Raw genomic sequence first — 16611 nt, 5'->3', positions numbered from 1 at the left:
GGGAGCACAGTCTGTCAAACAGCACCAGGAAAGGCTCCTGACACGTAGTCCTGCCCTACAGGCTATCGGCTAGGAGCATGCCCTAAACAGGTCCCAGCCACGGTACTGGGGTCCAGGGACTGCTGCCTCTGGCAGGTTAGACACAACCCTCCTGTTCTGAAGGCCGAGAGAGTTTAATGCATGGACTTAGGCTGGAGGAGAGCTCAGGAAAACCAGTCCGTTGTTCACAGGTGTTGCTGGAGCAGCATCAGAGCTGTCCACAGACAATTCCTAGGTGTAAAGTCCAGTCTGAAGCCCCCCAGGGTGGTGCCTGACGGGTGCTTACGGTGCTGCCCACGCACTAGTGACGCGGCAGCTCCTGCGAGCCGGGGATGCTCTGCTCTGCCCGCCTTGCGACGGTCTCGCGGAGGATCAGGCGGATGCGCTGGTGCTTTGTGCTTCCACCGAGGCTGCTGCTGCTTTGCACTGGGGTCTCCATGGGCGGGGCTGGGTGGACTATGTCCCCCCTGGCTTGCTGGGCTGCGGTCCGGGAAGAGGAGGACTGTCCCTGCGGTGGTCTCAGACCACAGGGCTTTGCAGGCAGGGGAAGGACAGATAAGAAATGGGGTGGGGGAGAGACCTGGGTGCACGTGGGAGCGGAGAAGAGGAGGCTGCGGTGGGGCAGCAGTCCCTCCTCCCAGGAAAGAGGGGCAGAGGGTGCTGGGGAGCGCGGCAGCACTGGATGGGGACAGCTGTGGGGCTGTCGGGGCCCTGCTCTCTGCAGTTCCCCTCTGTCCTGGAGGGCGCAGAGCCCCCTCCCTTGCTGGGCCTCTCCCAGGCTGCCCCGTCAGGCCATGGGGTGCTGCAGGGCCGCCCTGTCCTTGCAGCGCAGCACAGCGCACAGGCAGGAATGACAGCGGGTTGGTGCTGTCCTCTGCCACTGCCTGCCTGCCTGTCCCTGGCCATGGCACCCAGCCTTCGCTCCCCACTGCAGCCCCTGCGCCCGCACACAGACCAGGGCTGGGGGGGCGCAAACCAGAATTACCATTAGAGTGTTTAAAAGCTCCTGGGCAAACAAGACCCCGGTTTTCAGCTGCTGGCCCGACCCGGGGCAGGGGCCGCACATGCCGGGGAAGGGAGCACAGCCCTCCCGCCTCCCGGGCGTCAGGGGGTGTCAGGGTGGGGGCTTCGGCACTGGACGTGCACAGCTTCGGCAGCTGGGAAGGTGGCAGGGTTGGGGGTATCAGGGAGGCGGCGGCAGTGCAGGGGGGTGTCGGGGGGTATCGGGGAGGTGGTGGCAGTGCGGGAGGGTGTCGGGGGGTGTCGGGCAGGTGGTGGCAGTGCAGGGGGTTGTCGGGGGGTGTCGGGGAGGCGGTGGCAGTGCAGGGGGGTGTCGGGGGGTGTCAGGGAGGTGGTGGCAGTGCAGGGGGGTGTCGGGGGGTGTCGGGCAGGTGGTGGCAGTGCGGGGGGGTGTCGGGGGGTGTCAGGGAGGTGGTGGCAGTGCGGGGGGGTGTCGGGGAGGTGGTGGCAGTGCGGGGGGGTGTCGGGGGGTGTCGGGGAGGCGGCGGCAGTGCAGGGGGGTGTCGGGGGGTGTCGGGCAGGTGGTGGCAGTGCGGGGGGGTGTCGGGGGGTGTCAGGGAGGTGGTGGCAGTGCGGGGGGGTGTCGGGGAGGTGGTGGCAGTGCGGGGGGGTGTCGGGGGGTGTCAGGGAGGTGGTGGCAGTGCGGGGGGGTGTCGGGGGGTGTCGGGCAGGTGGTGGCAGTGCGGGGGCGTGTCGGGGGGTGTCAGGGAGGTGGTGGCAGTGCGGGGGGGGGCGGGGGGTGTCGGGCAGGTGGTGGCAGTGCAGGGGGTTGTCGGGGGGTGTCGGGGAGGTGGTGGTAGTGCAAGGGGTGTCGGGGGGTATCGGGGAGGTGGTGGCAGTGCGGGGGGGGTGTCAGGGGGTGTCAGGGAGGCGGTGGCAGTGCAGGGGGTTGTCGGGGGGTGTCGGGGAGGCGGTGGCAGTGCAGGGGGGTGTCGGGGGGTGTCGGGGAGGTGGTGGCAGTGCAGGGGGTTGTCGGGGGGTGTCGGGGAGGTGGTGGCAGTGCAGGGGGGTGTCGGGGGGTGTCGGGGAGGCGGTGGCAGTGCAGGGGGGGTGTCGGGAGGTGGTGGCAGTGCAAGGGGGTGTCAGGGAGGAGGTGGCAGTGCAAGGGGGTGCTGGGGGGTGTCGGGGAGGTGGTGGCAGTGCGGGGGGGGGTGTCGGGGGGTGTCGAGGAGGGGGTGGCAGTGCAGGGGGGTGGCAGTGCTGCCTTTGGGCTAGGAGGTGCCTCCCGCGCTCCACACGTGGTGCCACAGCGGTGCCACAGCGGTGTCCCCAGGCCAGCCCACCGCCTGCTGCTGCTCGCCCAGAGCGGAGGGCAGAGGTTCCGAGTTGCATTGATTTATTTGGTTTTTTGCTTCCCAGAGAGCCTGGCAGTGCGAGCTGCAGCAGCGGCGGCGGCGAGGGGCTGCCCGCCCTGGGCTCAGTGGTCACCACTTACCTGAGCAATGACCACTGTTGCAGAGGCGCTGGCAGCTTGGCACCTTACCAGCAAGGTGTTGGTGGTGTGTGGGGCATCACCGGGACACCCACCCCCACCCCCCCACCTGAAACTGCACCCATGGCCCTCACTGACCCACCGGGCCAGAGCTGGTGGGTTTGGGCACCTCTCCTCTCGCTGCTGCTGCAGCTCTGGGACAGGGCACATGCTCCTGCTGCTGCCACCCCCCCAGATCAACTGCTGGTGATGCCAATGCCACTGTCCTCCTGGCTCACCCACCGGTTGTGAAAAATCTCACGTCAGGGAGGAAATCTGCTCCAGGAGCTCGGCTCTGCGCAGCCCCACTGTGGGGCTGAGGAGGACTCGTTGACCAGGGTTGGACCCCTGACCCTCTGTAAGAGGGGCTGACGTAGCGAGGGGGGAATGTGTGATGTCTTTCCATGTGGTCCACCATCCGAGCTCAGAAGGGGCTTCAGGACACCATCCCAGCAGCGCAGGCGGCTCCGACACACCCCAGGGCCTGTGTCACTCCAGCAGCCGTGAGCTGGATGTGTGGGACCCTACGGGGGCTGGGGACTGTCCGTGACCTGGAGGATGCACACCGTCTCTTATGCTGCCCATTGCCAAAGGGACTCACCAGCAAATCCCCCACTCCTGGCCACGCGTCGGCTCCTGGGCTGCGCGGCTCTGGGGGGCTCAGCCCGGTGCGGCACAATGCGGGGGTTTGGGGAAGGTCGCTGGCAAACTGCCCCCGTGTGCCCTGCCGGGGCTCAGCCCTGCAGCTCCCCACAGTCCCAACGTGGCGTTTTCAGGCTCACACCCTCCTCTGTTTTCACCCGTTTTCCCCAGGATAAAATGCTCTGGGAGTACCCAAACACCCAATTCCCACGGTATTAGGCTCTGGGGTTGTGCCCGCACAGGGGGATGCAGGAGAATGGGGGGTGGTTTGCAATCTACACTCTCTCCCCGACCACTGTCACACCAGTCCTGTCCCCTTGGCCACCCCTGAGCTGCCCAGTCATGCTGGGGCTTCTCCCAGCCCACCACTTGTGATGGGTGCAGGAGGGAGCAGTGGCCTGTCACCAACATGCTCAGCTGCCACCACGACCCTGAAGAAATCCACTCTGGACTGCTCCACAGCGCGCTTTCCGCTGGGACCTGGCCTTGAACCAGCTCAGCAAAGTCCTGAAGACACTGGAGCTGATGCAAGGGCAGCTGGCTGCACAGCTGGGCACAGTGCTGGGGCGGCTGGGATATGGGGCTGCAAGACTTCCCCTCCAGACTGGTTCTGCACGTTGTCTTCTCCTGACTGTGCTCCTGAAGCAGCTCCAGGTCAGCAGAGCCACCTGGGGAGCAGGGTGCATTGTACGGAGTGCATGGTACATGGGCTGGGGACAGACTGCTGGTGCCCAGAGCATGGTGCCCAGTGCAGGGGATGGGGTGCTGGTGCACAGTGCATGGTGCCCAGTGCAGGGGACGGGGTGCTGGTGCCCAGAGCATGGTGCCCAGTGCAGGGGATGGGGTGCTGGTGCCCAGTGCATGGTGCCCAGTGCAGGGGACGGGGTGCTGGTGCCCAGAGCATGGTGCCCAGTGCAGGGGATGGGGTGCTGGTGCCCAGAGCATGGTGCCCAGTGCAGGGGACGGGGTGCTGGTGCCCAGTGCATGTTGCCCAGTGCAGGGGACTGGCTGCTGGTGCCCAGAGCATGGTGCCCAGTGGAGGGGATGGGGTGCTGGTGCACAGTGCATGGTGCCCAGTGCAGGGGACTGGCTGCTGGTGCCCAGAGCATGGTGCCCAGTGGAGGGGATGGGGTGCTGGTGCCCAGTGCAGGGGACGGGGTGCTGGTGCCCAGTGCATGGTACCCAGTGCAGGGGGACAGGGTGCTGGTGCCCAGTGCACGTGCCCAGTGCAGGGGATGGGGTGCCTGTACCCAGTGCATGTGCCCAGTGCAGGGGATGGGGTGCCTGTGCCCAATGCATGGTGTCCAGTGCAGGGGATGGGGTGCCTGTGCCCAGTGCAGGGGACCGGGTGCTGGTGCACAGTGCATGGTGCGTAGTGCAGGGGGACAGGGTGCTGGTGCCCAGTGCCGGGAATGGGGTGCTGGTGCCCAGAGCATGGTGCCCAGTGCAGGGGACTGGCTGCTGGTGCCCAGTGCATGGTGCCCAGTGCAGGGGATGGGGTACTGGTGCCCAGTGCGTGGTGCCCAGTGGAGGGGATGGGGTGCTGGTGCCCAGTGCATGGTGCCCAGTGCAGGGGACGGGGTGCTGGTGCCCAGTGCATGGTGCCCAGTGCAGGGGATGGGGTGCTGGTGCCCAGTGCATGGTGCCCAGTGCAGGGGACTGGCTGCTGGTGCCCAATGCATGGTGCCCAGTGCAGGGGACTGGCTGCTGGTGCCCAGTGCATGGTGCCCAGTGCAGGGGATGGGGTGCCTGTGCCCAGTGCATGGTGCCCAGTGCAGGGGATGGGGTACTGGTGCCCAGTGCGTGGTGCCCAGTGGAGGGGACTGGCTGCTGGTGCCCAGTGCATGGTGCCCAGTGCAGGGGACTGGCTGCTGGTGCCCAGTGCATGTTGCCCAGTGCAGGGGATGGGGTGCTGGTGCCCAGTGCATGTTGCCCAGTGCAGGGGATGGGGTGCTGGTGCCCAGTGCATGGTGCCCAGTGCAGGGGATGGGGTGCTGGTGCCCAATGCATGGTGCCCAGTGCAGGGGATGGGGTGCTGGTGCCCAGTGCATGGTGCCCAGTGCAGGGGATGGGGTACTGGTGCCCAATGCATGGTGCCCAGTGCAGGGGACTGGCTGCTGGTGCCCAGTGCATGGTGCCCAGTGCAGGGGATGGGGTGCTGGTGCCCAGTGCATGTTGCCCAGTGCAGGGGATGGGGTGCTGGTGCACAGTGCATGGTGCCCAGTGCAGGGGATGGGGTGCTGGTGCCCAATGCATGGTGCCCAGTGCAGGGGACTGGCTGCTGGTGCCCAGTGCATGGTGCCCAGTGCAGGGGGATGGGGTGCCCGTGCCCAGTGCAGGGGGACAGGGTGCTGGTGCCCAGTGCAGGGAATGGGGTGCTGGTGCCCAGTGCATGTTGCCCAGTGCAGGGGATGGGGTGCCTGTGCCCAATGCATGGTGCCCAGTGCAGGGGATGGGGTGCTGGTGCCCAGTGCATGGTGCCCAGTGCAGGGGATGGGGTGCTGGTGCCCAGTGCATGGTGCCCAGTGCAGGGGACGGGGTGCCTGTGCCCAACGCGTGGTGTCCAGTGCAGGGGACGGGGTGCTGGTGCCCAATGCATGGTGCCCAGTGCAGGGGACTGGCTGCTGGTGCCCAATGCATGGTGCCCAGTGCAGGGGATGGGGTGCCCGTGCCCAGTGCAGGGGACGGGGTGCTGGTGCACAGTGCATGGTGCGTAGTGCAAGGGGACAGGGTGCTGGTGCCCAGTGCAGGGAATGGGGTGCTGGTGCCCAGAGCATGGAGCCCAGTGCAGGGAATGGGGTGCTGGTGCCCAGTGCATGGTGTCCAGTGCAGGGGACGGGGTGCTGGTGCACAGTGCTTCGTGCCCAGTGCAGGGGACTGGCTGCTGGTGCCCAATGCATGGTGCCCAGTGCAGGGGGATGGGGTGCCCGTGCCCAGTGCAGGGGGACAGGGTGCTGGTGCCCAGTGCAGGGAATGGGGTGCTGGTGCCCAGTGCATGGTGCCCAGTGCAGGGGATGGGGTGCTGGTGCCCAGTGCATGTTGCCCAGTGCAGGGGATGGGGTGCTGGTGCCCAATGCATGGTGCCCAGTGCAGGGGATGGGGTGCTGGTGCCCAATGCATGGTGCCCAGTGCAGGGGACGGGGTGCCTGTGCCCAACGCGTGGTGTCCAGTGCAGGGGATGGGGTGCTGGTGCCCAATGCATGGTGCCCAGTGCAGGGGGATGGGGTGCCCGTGCCCAGTGCAGGGGACTGGGTGCTGGTGCACAGTGCATGGTGCCCAGTGCAGGGGACGGGGTGCTGGTGCCCAGTGCAGGGGATGGGGTGCTGGTGCCCAGAGCATGGTGCCCAGTGCAGGGGATGGGGTGCTGGTGCCCAATGCATGGTGCCCAGTGCAGGGGACTGGCTGCTGGTGCCCAGTGCATGGTGCCCAGTGCAGGGGATGGGGTGCTGGTGCCCAATGCATGGTGCCCAGTGCAGGGGACTGGCTGCTGGTGCCCTATGCATGGTGCCCAGTGCAGGGGGATGGGTTGCCCGTGCCCAGTGCAGGGGGACAGGGTGCTGGTGCCCAGTGCAGGGGATGGGGTGCCTGTGCCCAGTGCATGGTGCCCAGTGCAGGGGATGGGGTGCTGGTGCCCAGTGCATGGTGCCCAGTGCAGGGGACGGGGTGCTGGTGCCCAATGCATGGTGCCCAGTGCAGGGGATGGGGTGCTGGTGCCCAATGCATGTTGCCCAGTGCAGGGGATGGGGTGCTGGTGCCCAATGCATGGTGCCCAGTGCAGGGGACGGGGTGCCTGTGCCCAGTGCATGGTGCCCAGTGCAGGGGACGGGGTGCCTGTGCCCAACGCGTGGTGTCCAGTGCAGGGGACGGGGTGCCTGTGCCCAACGCGTGGTGCCCAGTGCAGGGGGATGGGGTGCCTGTGCCCAGTGCAGGGGACGGGGTGCTGGTGCACAGTGCATGGTGCGTAGTGCAGGGGGACAGGGTGCTGGTGCACAGTGCAGGGAATGTGGTGCTGGTGCCCAGAGCATGGTGCCCAGTGCAGGGGATGGGGTGCTGGTGCCCAATGCATGTTGCCCAGTGCAGGGGACAGGGTGCTGGTGCCCAGTGCATGGTGCCCAGTGCAGGGGATGGGGTGCTGGTGCCCAATGCATGGTGCCCAGTGCAGGGGACTGGCTGCTGGTGCCCAGTGCATGTTACCCAGTGCAGGGGATGGGGTGCTGGTGCCCAGTGCATGGTGCCCAGTGCAGGGGACGGGGTGCTGGTGCCCAGTGCATGGTGCCCAGTGCAGGGGACGGGGTGCTGGTGCCCAATGCATGGTGCCCAGTGCAGGGGACGGGGTGCTGGTGCCCAGTGCATGGTGCCCAGTGGAGGGGATGGGGTGCTGGTGCCCAATGCATGTTGCCCAGTGCAGGGGATGGGGTGCTGGTGCCCAGTGCATGGTGCCCAGTGCAGGGGATGGGGTGCTGGTGCCCAGTGCATGGTGCCCAGTGCAGGGGACGGGGTGCTGGTGCCCAGTGCATGGTGCCCAGTGCAGGGGATGGGGTGCTGGTGCGCAGTGCAGGGGATGGGTTGCATGTGCACCGTGCATGTGCCCGGTGCAGGGGATGGGGTGTTGGTGCCCAGTGCATGGTGCAGGGGATGGGGTGCAGGTGCCCAGTGTTGGGGACAGGGTGCAGAGAGGTTTATACACCGTGGGGATGCGGAGCGGGTTCCAACCCACGCCAGTGGTGTCCTGGTGGGGAGGGGACTTGGGTCTTGGGAGGCACAGGCTGGGGGGTTTCTGGGGAGCTGCTTTCGGAGCAGCATCAAGAGGTGCCCGACGTCCCCCGCAGCCAGGAGAACCATCAAGGCCGCCCCCCCGCAGCCCCCGGCACACGCCTGGCCGTGTTGCATGGCCTGGGGTGGGCGCTCCCTTACACCCCCCCGGCCCTGCCCCAGGTCGCCCGCAGCCGCTGCCGGCACGGCTGTAGCTCACAAGCACCCCCGATCCGGGGGCAAACGTCAGGGCAACGGCCGGCATTTCGGCTGGGTCCGAGGTGGCCTCGGGGAGCGCAGGCTGGATGGCGGCTTTGTCCCTGCCATCAGACGCGCTCGGCGTGACCCCCGTCCGGGGGCGGGGGGCGCAGGACCCCCGGCGTCCCCCCCTCGGTAGAGCCGGGCACGGCGCCCTGTGGCGGGGCATCGCTGCGCTGGCCGGGGGCCCCGCACGGCCCGCCGCAGGGACCGGGCCCGATCCTGCCCGCAGACGCGCCGTCCCCCGGCCGTGGGCAGAGATTTCGGGCTGCGTGCCTGTGACAGGAGGCAGGAGCGTCCCTCCAAGACGTTGCAGGCCCTCTGACTTATTATCTTTCCTGTGCTTTCAAACAAGTCAAAGTTAAAAGCAATTGAACTTAGTTTTTGTTTTTTTTTTTTTCTTTTTTTCTTTCCATCAGGCTCCCTTCCTGGGAGTTGTCCAATTAGTGCTAACGAGCTGGCTGTAATTACAGCACGGGGCCGCAGGAGGATGGATTGCTGGTGGCCAGGCTGGCGCGGCTCCCAGCCCCCACCGGCTGCGGAGGGGCCGATTAACGCGCTGGCAACCGATGATGCTTCGCTGGGGGTTTTGCATCAGTGTCTTGGCTGGAGCCAGAGCTGGTGGCATTGGGGTGGGGTGACTGTCCCCTCGTCCCTCGGTCATCGCACAGCAGGGTGCAGGACACCCCCCCCTTCCCCCCAGTTAACTCCTTTCCAGCACCCTCCCCAGCCCCTGTTAGCTCCCCGGTGCATGACGGCCCCTTGCTCCCGCAGCCCCCCAGCCCTGCGCTGGGGCACGGGCGGCGCTGGGTCCCCTTGGCGGCCTGTCCCCTTTGCAGAGGGAGGCGTGTTTGGGCAGCTGTGCCTTGCTGTCCCCTGGTGCCCGCTACCTCCGGGCAGGGACTCTGCTGGGGTGTTCCGTGGGGACCCCCGAGCTCCCTCCTGGTGCCGGGGGGTTTGCTCCAGCGCCCCGCGCTCAGGGCAGCTGCAGACTTTGTGCAGCTCCCCGGGGTCCGTGGGGCAGCTGCCTGGTAGGAAAACTAGCAGCCAGACCCAAACTTTTCAGAGATCTGTGAAAATCAGAGCCACCCTCCCCCAAACCCAGCCCCAGGGCTGGGACATTTTTAGGGGCTGAAAATGCCGCGGTAAAATGAGAAAACCTGTTCCAGTGGCACCTCCAGCCCCCACTGCCGGGGAGCTGATGTTCAGGTGGTGCTTCTGAAAGGGACCTTTTGCGCTGTAGACCCCAAGATGGGTTGTACGCTACAGCAGTGTAAAGAAATGCTGCTGGAGAGTGTTAATTTAGCTGGGATTAAAATATACGTTCTTTTTGAGAGTGGCCTGGGCTACGGTGGGAAGGGGTGGTGCAGGCAGGAGGTGAACAGGCAAGGTGAGGGGTGGGAGCTGGTGTTTGTGCCCAGCCTGGAGCCCCACACAGCCAGTGCTGGACTTGCAAGGGGAAATAAGACTAAAAGCTTTTAATTTGTTTGCATCGAGAGCCTTCTTGGCCATGTGTGTGCTCTTCCAGCTCTTTCATACCGACCTGCAGACACCTCCACAGCACAGCCAGGGCTGGATCACTGCCCAAACCCACCGGCCTTTGCAGGGGCCCATGGGCCGCGCAGGTCCCCGTGCCCCCGCCTCTGCCCATGTCCGAACAGCCCTGCTGGTGGGCACCTACCCCTGCCCAGCACTCACAGGGTTAAGCTGTTGTTTGCTTTGGACACTTCACCCGAAGGAGAGATTAAAAATTAGCAAGTGAGCTATAGCTAATAGCTGGAAGTGTCCTGAGGCTAATTACTCAACTGTGATGCATCTATCTGTTGCTGCTCATGGCTACTTTGCAGGTAAACAAGGGAAAGTGCCTCTTTCCTTGGGGCTCCTGTAATCAGTGGTGGACAAACCTGGGGAGGGGGAGGGGGGGGATGCTCCATGGCCAGGAGCAACGCAGAAATCACACGCTGGGAGCAGCTCGGTGTCACAGGCTGAGCTCTGGAGACCTGGACACCCAGAGCCCCTGGTATCACTGCCCCATTGCACAGGCTGCTCCAGGGCTGTTGGCAGAGGGGACCCTGCAGGGCTCGGCTGGGCCAGGCTGCAGCCTCCAGTGCAGTGGGGTGGCCTTTGCTGGTTCCTGGGCTCTACCCACTGGGGTGGGCAGGAGGGGTCCAGCCCTGGGCCCACGCCTGGGATGGATTCAGCCCATCCCTTGGGCACCACTTGCACCTAGTCGCCCCGTGCAAGGGCAGCCCAAAACCTCTGCTTTGGTTGCAAACACAGCTCTTGTCCACCTTCACATGGTGCTGGGGCAAATGCTGTCCCCCAAACTTGCCAACAGGCAGGACCCTCTAACTAGTCGGGACTTGCGCCGCTGGTGCTGTTTTATTGCTGATTTTACGTCTGCAGTGGGGAGAGAGCGGATCCTTCACTTCGCAAGGCTCAGTCCTGCTCACAGCCGGTGGGGGTTTTCTCAGTGAAATCACGGGTACAGGGGGGCACATCCTGACCGGCACTGGTGGGACGCCTGCTCAGCCAGGGCCAACCTTTCCATCCTGGTACTTATAAAGGACATGGAGGAGTAGCTGGTTCAGCCGGTGTGTGCTGGCGTTGTCCAGAGGGACCTGGGTGGGCTGGAGAAATGGGCCAGCAGGAACCTCACGAAGTTCAACAAGGGCAAGGTCCTGCCCTGGGGAGGAACAAGCCCAGCACCAGCATGGGCTGGGGCCACCCGGCTGGAAAGCAGCTTGGCAGAGAAGGTCCTGCTGGGCACCAAGCTGGCCACGGGCAGTGGTGGCCAAGGGTGTCCTGGGCTGCGTCGGGGGGAGCGTGGCCAGCAGGGCGAGGGAGGGGATCCTTCCCCTCCGCTCAGCACTGGGGAGACACACCTGGAGTGCTGGGTCCAGTGCTGGGCTCTCCAGTATGAGAGATATGGGCATACTGGGGAGAGCCCAGCCAAGGACCATGAAGATGCTGCAGGGGCTGGAGCATCTCCGTGGTGAGAAACACCTGAGAGCTGCGACTACTCAGCCTGGAGAAGAGGCGGCTCAGGGAGGTCTTATTAATGTGTGCCCGAAGGGAGTGTGCAAAGGTGCTGGAGCCAGGCTCTTTCCAGTGGTGCCCATAGTATCTTGAGATTTTTTTGGTCCTTTTAGACATTTTGGTGGCTCACATGAGTGCTGGCAGTGATGCGTGGCTGGGCACAGGGGTCGAGGTTGCCATCGCTCTGCTCGAGCATTTCTGTGTGTGGGAGGTGGCAGGCTGAGAGCTCACTGGTGGTTTCTGTCGCAACTCAACTCCTGAGATTTTTAGCTTTTTTTATTTGTGGAAAAACCTTGCTGTAGACGTTCTTGAGGCAGAGAGCGGGAAGCAGAGACAGAAAAGAGGGCATTTAATTTTTAGTCCTTTGCTATCTCCGAGCCCCCCTGCCCAGAGCCATGCACTGCTCTCTGGCAGTGCTCAGCGAAGGCAGAAGCATCTCTTAAGGCACTGATGGCAGGGAGCACCTTGTACAGCACCATCACTGGTGGTGCTGATCCTGAGCGGTGATAAACCCCCTCCCAGTTTGCCTTGCTGACTGAGGAAGCAATGAGAAACATAACCAGAGGTTGTAAGAACATGTATGGAAGCTTTTTCCTGCCAACTGGGAGCACCCTGCGCTCTGTCCTTTTCTGCACAGCAAAATGCTCCCAGTTTCAGTCTCACACTAAGCATTAACTCCCTGCAGGCTTATCTAACTCCTGTTGGTGCCCAGTGCCAGAGGGCCTGGGGAGGTCGCCGGGCCCTTTTCCTACCCTGCAGCAGGACCATCAAGATGCTTGTTTAAGGTTCTCCAGTGGTGGATTGCCTCCTTTCCAAGCGACCTGTTCAAGTGCTGAACACCTTCCTGGCAGGCTTTTAAAAATACCTCTAACCTGAACATTCATAGCCAAGATTAATATACAAGTTATACATATAATAGCACTGTCCCAGCCCGGGTTCCTCCTTTCCAGCTCATTCCTGCAGCGCTGGTGCTTGGGTCGGCTCACGGTTCCTGGCACTGGCTTTGCGGGATTTGCAGACACCTGTGGGAGGGCTTGCAGCACTTCGCCGTAGTGCGTTGCCTTTGCATCGACCTCCAGGTAGTCCCGGTCAGAGGTTACAGTGCAGATGCACAAAGAGGTGCGGGAGGTGATGCCTGAGACCGCCGCAGTGAATGTTCAACTGTAGCCTTTGATGAAGGCAGACGCCTCTCCCTGGAGATCCTGGTAGCCACGACATTTCTCAGGTACGCTGGTCTGACTTCTGATTAGAAGTGGAGAGCAGACACCTCTAGCCTGGACGGGTGGAGGACACACGGGGGGAGCTGTTCCCATCCCTTGTGTGCAGGAAAGGGGTCACAGCATCCTCTTCCCCCCTCCATGTGGGACCGGAGGCACTGAGCGCTGTGGTATCGCCTTGCTGGTGCTCGGTGGACTGAACTGCCCTGTCTGGCTGGTGCACCTCGGTCTGTGGGGCATCTCAGCCATGTGCCACAGGGGCTGAAATGCTGCTAGGGATATCAGAGAGCCACCACGATATAATGCTTCCAAGTGATATCTTGGAAAACATGAGTGTATTGGCCAAAGAGAGAGTTTCCCAGTGCCCATCAGGACTGGCCCATTGGTTTCATGTGAATAAACTATTGCCATGTCCGCAGTAGGCATCTGGTCTGGGTTCCCTTTCTAGTCACTGGGGAGAGGTGGATATTTCTGGGGGATAAGTCATTGCACCTAACTTCACCCCTATTCTAGGATGGGATAAGTTATTTTCTGGCAGTGCCTCCCTCTCTCAGCATCTGACCTGTCTTTATCAGCTTGTGAGATACTGAGTCCTGCCAACTACCCAAACAGTTTGAAGAGCCCTTCCTGGATCTGCTTCATCTTTATGCCTTAAATGAGGGGCCTGAGCATGGGAGGGACGGTCAAATAGAAATCAGCCACCAGGACTTGGATGTGAGGTGCCAAGCTGAAAGAGAACATCTGTGGGTACATGGAGAATAGGCCACCAAAGTAAAACAGCAGGATGATGGAAACATGGGCCCTGCAGGTCCTGAGGGCCTTGAGATGTGCCTTTTGAGATGGCATCCTCATCACAGGCCTGAAGACCATACCATAGGAGAATGTGATGAAGACAGAGCCTGTCCCCACCAATAGTGTTGCCACGATGAGGCTGTAGACATTGCTGACAGACGGGTTGGCTCAGGTGAGCTCCACCATGGCCATGTGCTCGTGGTAGGAATGACGGGTGACTCTGGTTTTCCAGTAGGGTAAGCTGGTGAGGAGGCACATGAAAGATGTCATGACACCAGGTCCCCTGGCCAGAGACAGCCAAGGATCTACATGGTCCTTGAGCTCATTAGGATGGTGGTGTATCATCTCAGGGGTTTGCAGATGGCTATATACTGCTCAGAGGACATTGCCAGGAGCACCCCTGACTCCACTGCAGGGAATGTGTGGGTGAAGAACATCTGGATGAAGCAGGCCTGAAAACTAATCTCCCTTGAATCCAACCAGAATACACCCAGCATTTCAGGAACTACAGCAGTTGAGAAGATGAGGTTGATGACAGCCAACATGGAAATGGAATAGTACATAGGCTCATGGAGGCTTTTGTCCAGCCTCACAGCAAGAAGGACCGTGCTATTTCCCAGCGAGGTGATGATGTCTGTAAAGCAGAACGGGATGGAAATCTGTACATGGAGCCCTTCCAGGCCAGGGATGCCCATCAGGAGAAAAGGAGAAGAGCTGGTGCTGGATCGGTTGGCGGTTGACATGGCACAGGTGGGCCAAGCCACACCTTTGTTCCCAAATCTATTTTCCTGTAATGGTGACAGAAAGGTTGGGATTTGGCTGCCATCTGTTTGACCATAGAACGGTGCGCTCTGCAGCTTTCAAGCACCACACAATTTTGTTGTATTTATTTGGGGAAAAAACTTTCAGAATCTTTCTACAGTCAGGCTTTTAAACTGATGCTGTGGTCACATCACTGGAGGGTCCTGGCTGCCCTGTTGCTCACATGGGGCCACCTTCCCTTCTGCTTCTCCTTCCAGCCCCTCTGTTTTACCTCTAGCTTTTGCTGTATGCATGCCTGTCTAAAGCCTGGCACCATGGTCCTGCCCTGCCATGGCTTCCAGCCACTCTTGCCACTCTCCATGGACAGAAGTGAAGCATAGTGACCCCAGGCTCTTTGGCCCTTGCCTTCATGAGCAGAGCAATGGCAGGGCTTAAGGACTTGCTGCAAGGACTTGCAAGCAAGTCCTCCCTCCCTATGCCCTGCTCAGCGCGAGGGCTGGGCGTATGGGTCCACAAGTTCCCTCCTGTTGCTGCGTTGGGCCGTGCAGAAGCTGCACCTAGACAACATGTCCGTGGTGAAACTGGGCTGAGAGAAGCTGCAGCCAGAGAAATGATGCTCCAAGCTGTCCCCCGACACTAAGGGAACACAGGCATTGTTGACAGCCTCTAGCTGCTACCCGCAGTCAAGGAGGGTACAAATGAAACGGTACCACCCCTCCTTCACACCCTTCCATCCGTGAGACTGAAGGCCAAACTAATGCAGAATGCTGTCCTGCCAAAAACAATGGAGTTATACCCATTTTTTTCTTCTCTGGAGCCCAATAACATGGGGTCTGATAAAGCATGCTTTCCTGGATGAAATTACACTAGTGCAGGCCTGTAGGCATGCAGAGACGGAGAACCTCCATCCCTTGATTTTTGCCTCAAGAGCTAGTCATCCTCATGGTTACAACCGCACGTTTTTCTTCCCATTAGACATTGCCTGTCTACTCCTCCCAGGCGCAGCATCCTCCTCTACCTTCCTATGCTTGGCCAGAGAGCCCTTTATGGCAGAGTCGCTTCACTGCGCGAAGGTATGTGTGTCCCATGACCAGGGAGTTATCCTTGACAAAGCAAAGACCTAGAGACCTGCAGGTTTCGCATCTTCACTCACCGGTTCCATTTATCTGTCCTGCTGAGAGGGTTTCTCAGGGTTTCTTGCACATCTCCAAGTTTTCAACATCTGTTTTGAAAGGATATAACCTCTTCCGTTACCCTCTTATGCATCCAAAACTGCACTAGCCCTTTGGGTCCCGGTGTTACCCTCTCAGTGTGCTGCCGGCTGCTTTCCAGAGCCTCTGTTCTCCAGGATACAGTGCTCCACTCTGAAAACCTGCCTGACTCTCCTTACCCTGGTGCTTAGCTGATCATGGGCAGCTCCTTTGAACGACCGAGTCTGCCAATCTCTCTAGACTGCCCTGCGTGACTTGCCTTTCCCCAGCATTATTTGAGACACAATTTGTGCTGATTTTGTGACAACTGATGGAAGTTGTACAGAATAACTGCTAGTCTAGAGCCAGCCACTGTGGCATCCCAACATAAACACATGCTTTTTGTGATGATGGTTCTGACAGCTTCATTTTGAGGTCTCTTAATCATCCAGTTCTTCATCCACTTTGCTGATGCTTCGCAGATGTTGCGTTATGTCAGCTCCTCACCTGAGAGCAGCGTGGTAGAGGCACATTTCTTTCAGATAACTCTGTGTACTGCACTCACACACACACGTCGATGAACCAAACTTGCTATCTCATCAGAAAATGAAATCAGGTTTGTTTGACAATAGCTGTTTCCTGCAAAGCCATGTTGATTGCCATAATTTAATTTGATTCCAATCCTTTAATTCTTTATTGACCAGATCTCCTGTTAACTTCTTGGACATTCTGCTGCGCATTGACGTCAGGCTAAGCAATCTGCAGCTAATCACATCATCCTACATTCTTGCTAAAGTAATGGCCCGAGGAAGCATCTGCAGTCACCGCAGCATGCCAGGACTCATAAAGGTTTGGCAGAACAGGCCAAAGACCTCCTTGGCCAACTCAGAGGTGCTTTTTCCCTTGTGCAAATTAGCCAGCCCTGCTGCTGTACTTGTTTTCTGTTCTTAGCAGAAGCTGTTTAACGTCCTTCTCAGCTAACAATCGATTAAATTACAGTAAAGAATAAAGATCTCTGCCTTTCTCTCAGGTAGGCATGGACCTCTCTTCTCCACACAGAGGGACAGATGCCTTCATCTGCTTTTATCTGATTTCTCTACTTGACAGCTTCTAAATCCCCTCAGATCCCAACCCGGTCCTTGATTTGGGACCCCACTTTGTCCACGGTGCTTCAGCTGCAGCTCTCAGTGCTCCGTTCACTTTCCTGACCACAGCTGTCCTTCTCTACAGGCATGCAGGGGAGCAGCCTTGGCCATTAGCTGAACTCCTTCAAGACACCTCCTAACTTTGCAGTTCCCTTGTCTGAATTCCCTCTGCCTTTAAGTTCCCTCAAGTTTCGGAAAATGGGATGTAGCTGTACGCTTCTACAGGAGAACTTATCTTGGGCCGCATATCTCCGGGACACAGGGCTCTACCCACCCTGGGGACA

The 16611-nt window shown here is 60.9% G+C and overlaps 1 pseudogene; it reads right to left on the bottom strand.

The window, feature by feature from the left end:
* Positions 1-13038: 13038 nt before the first annotated feature.
* Positions 13039-13973, bottom strand: LOC142052009 (olfactory receptor 52K2-like; annotated as a pseudogene).
* Between the last annotated feature and the right edge of the window lie 2638 nt (positions 13974-16611).

The sequence above is a fragment of the Phalacrocorax aristotelis genome, chromosome 1, assembly GCF_949628215.1.
Source record: "Phalacrocorax aristotelis chromosome 1, bGulAri2.1, whole genome shotgun sequence".
NCBI lineage: Eukaryota > Metazoa > Chordata > Aves > Suliformes > Phalacrocoracidae > Phalacrocorax > Phalacrocorax aristotelis.
This window is presented reverse-complemented; position numbering and strand designations above follow the sequence as displayed.